At 31.3% G+C, this 5,607-nt stretch overlaps 1 long non-coding RNA gene across 1 annotated transcript; it reads right to left on the bottom strand.

Annotated features, from left to right (window-relative positions):
- Positions 1–2,040: 2,040 nt before the first annotated feature.
- On the bottom strand, positions 2,041–4,930 carry LOC120274524. Its single transcript, XR_005540941.1, has 3 exons — positions 3,744–4,930; positions 3,529–3,602; positions 2,041–2,390 (listed from the first exon to the last, which is right to left on the bottom strand). It is a non-coding gene; the product is annotated as an uncharacterized LOC120274524 (long non-coding RNA).
- Positions 4,931–5,607: the final 677 nt, after the last annotated feature.

A 5,607-nucleotide genomic window follows, 5' to 3' on the forward strand; every position in this document is an offset into this window, starting at 1 on the left:
GAATACAATGATACACGTATATCCTAAGTATACCTCACATATATACATACATACATCTAACAATATTAACTTACCTGATTTGGTATGAAGAAATAAGTTGGCTTATAAAAGGGTAAATTTATCTAACTAATTGGGAAAATAGAGTCTGTGTCTAATAAAAGTTTTTCACATTTTTTTCTAAATAAATAAGTACAGTGCAATGCTTTAAAAGAAATAAGTTGGAATCCTATTTTATCCATAAATGCTTCACTGATTTGGTTATATCTTTCTTGTAATTTGGTTTCTCTTTAAGAGTTTTCATTTATAAACATTGGATATACACAAAACCAATTGCTTAGGTCTAGCTATTGAATTTTTTTTTTCTGTTCATGCTTGATTTTAAATGGAACTTTTTTCCAGAAAACATTTTTGTGAAGAAGGATGTTATAATGCAACCATTTCTCTTTCAACTTCATATTAACAGTTGAAACAGAATTGACTAGTAATAGTTCTACTTTTTTTAATACTATCTATAATACCCCTTTGATTCCACTCTGTAGGTTAGGCTTATCTTATTGTCTATTTGAATAATTTCATATTGGATTGAAAAAGTTTCATTTTCTAAAAGAGGGTGATGATAGCTCTATCTTGTGATTGGTCGGTGGACTTAGAAATGTTAAAATATATTTACCATTTATCTTATAAAATCATCAAATGAAACATGCATGTTTCATCTATTTCTAAGCATTCCATTTTAATATTTTCAGTTGTTTTCATCCAGATGTACACATCTTTGGACCGTGCAGTAAAAATCACCTTATGCTTGTGAATTCTGAGATCTCCATGATTTCCTTCATCCCATTTATCATCCCAGAGAAATACAAAGTTCTTAGTTTTCAAAACATGAAGTTGCCCTTTTTTTTATTTTGTTACTCTCTGTGGGGCGAAGTTGCAACTTGCACCTATCTTTTTCTTATATTTTCCCAAATAAATGTTCTTAAGTTTTCCAGTTTGAAGCCAATTCATTTTACCATTGTTCTATAAGAAACAGGTTTGGTTTAGTGGGTTGTACCTCCATGAGTAAGATTTATGGTTGTTTTCCTTTCAACTAAGTTATCTTCTTTAAAAATTCCATTGATCTGTTAATCTTTTAACTTGACGTACAATTTGGAAAACAAGAGCCTGGAACATAACAACCTCTGCTATGTTCATCTGATAATCATTTCACCTTCTCATCTTTTTCTCTTTTTGGTGTGCAATAATGATATACACTCGAAACATGTGTATGTTTTTAATTTTCCACACAGATTCTAAGAAGTAATGGTGCACTACATAAACAAAGTGCTTTTGAGGCGGTTTTCAAGACCTATAGAGGCGGTTATAACCGCTTCTATAGGGTATAGCTGGTTTTATTCTCTAGCCCTCTAAACCGCCCAGACGTTCAGCTTACACTTTTGTTCATATAGACTCAAACGTTGAGTAAATATTGTTTATGTAGCGGTTTTTTAATAACAAGAGCAGAGGCGGTTAAAACCGTCTCTAAAAATTATAAGTCGTAGAGGCGATTATAACCGCCTCGATAGCTACTAAGTTTTCATTAATTTTAATAGTTTTAGAGGTGTAGAGGCGGTTGAAACCGTCTCTATACCTACTAAGTTTTCATTATTTCCAATAGTTTTAGAGGTGGTTTTACCGGCTTCTAAAAATTATAAGTGGTAGAGGCGGTTATAACCGCCTCTATAGCTACTAAGTTTTCATTATTTCCAATACTTTTAGAGGTGGTTATAACCGCTTCTATAGCTACTAAGTTTTTATTATTTCTAATAGTTTTAGAGGTGGTTTTAACCGCCTCTAAAAATTATAAGTGGTAGAGACGGTTATAACCGCCTCTATAGCTAATAATTTCTTACATGTTTATTTTTTAGAAGCGGTTATAACAACCTCTAAATTTGTTCATTAATTGAATTAAATTAAATATTGATTTATTTTCCTACTAATAGTAAATAAATTTGTTTAATCTGTAAAAAAAAATTAAAATATTTCAATACATTAAAAAATATGTTAAATTCAATGTCATTGACTTTCATTGACAAGTTAAGAACTAAATTGCAATGCATTTTGATTAATAACAAATTTTCGAACCAAGCAACAGTATGCAAACAAGGATTCCCATATTTGAGAAAAAATTTAACACGAGTTGTCTCTATTGGTAATATATGATAAATTTTTTTAACAAAAAAGTTCTCCTTTTGGCTTTGCAACTCCCTCTCATGTTCAAGAAGACTGGCTCTAGTATATAAGGACTTTGAAAGCATTGGGCAATCAACAACAGCTTGAGGATTGTTTGAAAAAGCCTTCCATAGCATTGGGATGAAGAAACATTTGAAAATTGTGAGTGCTTTTTAGCATCCCTGAACATAAGATTCTCAGCAATAAAAATAACAAACAAATATTAGATATTGAACAAAAGCACAAAAGCACAAAAGCACTACAAACAGAACAAATAAGGTAGTATATGATCAGATACTGATAATAACTAAATAGGCAAGCTTAAGCAGATGCTCTACTGCACAAGGTATGCAATTGATTGAGAATAATTTATTTTATAAAACACTAATATGTAGGAGAAGCAATCCAAAATGGTCAAGTTCATGTTCATGTAGGAATTTTGAAAGAACTCACACAAAGCTGTGAGAGTACAACATAGTATGATCTGGAGAAACAAGAATAAAAAGGAATAATAATAAAGTCCAAACATCTCCATTTCTTTAGGAGTGAGGAAAGGGGTTGGGTTTTTTGTCCTAGTTGTACTAAAAAGGCCAATGTTAAGCAAAGTTGGTGAAAATGGGGTATCAAGTCTCCTTCAAAGCCAATGAATCAATCCAAGCAATTAGAGAAACTTAGGACCAATCACATACTTTCTCTTTATATCTTTCTTTCTCTTGTGAGTTGTGATTTGATTCTAGTTACTAGCTAGCTAGGCCTCCCAAAAACCTCCATCACATGATATCCCAGTTCTTTTCTTCTGCTCCTACTCTTCTTCTCTCATCATACCTTCTCTTTTGTTTTCATCCTTCAATCTTTCTCTTATTTTTTCTTTTTTCTTTTTTATTTTTTATTTTTTCTTTTTTCTTTTTCTTTTTTTTTAAATAAATAATAAAAAAATCTCCAATATCACAAAATTATCCGTTTAAAATTCAATTTTCATTATTTATATAAATTATCATCATGTGAACTATTTTCTTTGACCATATGTAAATGGATTATTTTACATACATCACTAATAAATAAATTAATAAAACAATGAAAAAACTAAACTTATTGATAAACTATCTTAATTCTTAAAAAAATGACTGCCTATGTTCTGAATCAGTGACACAAAAAAGTTATTAATCTTTTTGTCCGAACAGATAATTTCAGAAGCCTTAATAAACAACTCTAAAATTAGAGATAAACAAAGATAATAACCATTAAAATTTTCATGATTTGAAACCCAGAGTTGAAAGTTTGAAGGCAATAATTTTTGGTTAATGAACATATAGAGCTTACCAAAAGTTCTCCCTTCAAGAACACCATCCAAAGCAAAAATCAGAAAGACTGATTAGATCCACAACACCAAGATACTGGAAAAACAAAAAGTAAAAGAAAATAATTCAAACTTATTAAAAATAAAAATAAAAACAAAAAACAAGAACATGTCATTTATAAGAACATTTCATTTCAAGAGTTGGTGGATTGGATTGCCATGAAGAACATAATTGTACATTTCCTGTAAAAGAAGGATCTAGCTCAATACAATTCTGTGCATCTTTGAGTCCTTCAGCCAAGGCTCCAAACCAAGTGTAGCACGCAGCCCTGTTGTTGTATATCTGAACAAGCGCAGAAGTACTTCATGAGCCACAACACAAGTGATAGACATCATATATTCACAATGGCATATGGCTGACAGCTTGACCAATCACATACTTGATCAATAACTAGTTCAATAATTTCTATACCACTGCTTCCGCAATTATTTTAACTGTAATTACTAGTCATCCGTACTGGATGAAAGTACCTACTGGTACAAGTCAAGAGTCAAAAAGATAATAAATAAATAAAAATAAACAAAACACATCACCACCATGGTTAATGAGGAGCTAGCACTTGAGTCGCATGCCTTATGGAACAAGATGAAATTGATAGTGAACTTATGAGACCAAGTCAAAATGATGGATGCAATGGATTGGAATTTAATGAAATGCAATTAAATGAATGAATGGGTTTTCAGGAAAAAGCCACTCATTGGTGGCTATGCATTTGCAATCTCAGACTGAGGAGCTATTAAAGCAGTCTTTCAGTTTCAGTGGTTGAGATTAATTCTTCTTGCAATAAAAATAACATAAAAAAATGATAATAACTTATATTATTGTGTGGTGTGTCATACATAATAAGCCCATGGACACATGAAAAACAAAATTAACATAAATCTTATTAAAATATTTTATAGCATATAACTTATGATCTTATATCTAAAGCCCAACTTGTGTAGCATTCGGTCATAAATCAGGCATCCTATATTAAAAGTTAGTTAAGCAAAACCACCTAGCAGTGTCAATGGAAAATGATAAAATATAAAATTGGGAATTCTGAGAGAGTACAAATTTCAACATGGTCTCTTTCTTTTCTCATTAAGTAATAACAAACTTCCACAGTAATCAGAAAACTCATCTTAATTTTAGAACTTCAGAATTTTATATTCAAGGTACAGAATAAAACATAGACTTGGTAGTGTCACATTACGGAATTGAATGATAAACCATCCAAATAAACGATATGCTCTGCTCACAATGAGTCAAATTTCCCACATGCTTTGATAGTTGATCGAACTTTTCACCAACCATATTCTATGTACTCAATTTAAAAAGAAATGATGACCACACAGCAGTGAACAATTGTGTATTATTCATGAAGACAATACCACATAACTCGTGAGTATTATACCATTTTAGCTACACTGAAAAATTGGACAATACAAGAAGTGGAAGTATTAGGCCATGGTGCAACTATGATACATGCACACACATGCTTCGAATATGTTTTTGTTGCAAAGATATCTGTAGATCCCCACCTCATCTCTAATAAATCAACCTATTATCAGATTCTTACATGTCTGTAATCAATTCATAACCTAGTAGTTTTAGCTACTCTAAGCTCTCGTTCAATTAAACTATACGACCTTCGTGGTCAATTTCATTGGCCTCAACACTTGGAACTTGGTTAAACATTAAAAATATAATAGAACAATACTATCAAGGAATTATATAATCACTCCTATGCCTGCTCAGAACAAGGCATGGGATCTAGAACTTAAATCTCCAAACATTTAAATGGTGGTCATACTCCAACATTTGAGAAAGAAAACTAAATGTTGGATCAGTTGCCAATTAATGTTCACAAAGCTTTAAAGCTTTTGAAGTAAGTTCCTCTGGTAAACCCCATTTTGGCTTGCCTTTATGATGCCTACAATGTACAAGATAAAATAAAGGAAAAAATTTTCAACAGCAGGCATCCCACCAACCTTTGATGTAATCTGTGGGTTTCTTTCACACAATTAAAAAATGAACACATGTAATTGTGCGTTATTCA

This window comes from Dioscorea cayenensis, chromosome 13 (genome assembly GCF_009730915.1).
Source record: "Dioscorea cayenensis subsp. rotundata cultivar TDr96_F1 chromosome 13, TDr96_F1_v2_PseudoChromosome.rev07_lg8_w22 25.fasta, whole genome shotgun sequence".
Lineage (NCBI taxonomy): Eukaryota > Viridiplantae > Streptophyta > Magnoliopsida > Dioscoreales > Dioscoreaceae > Dioscorea > Dioscorea cayenensis.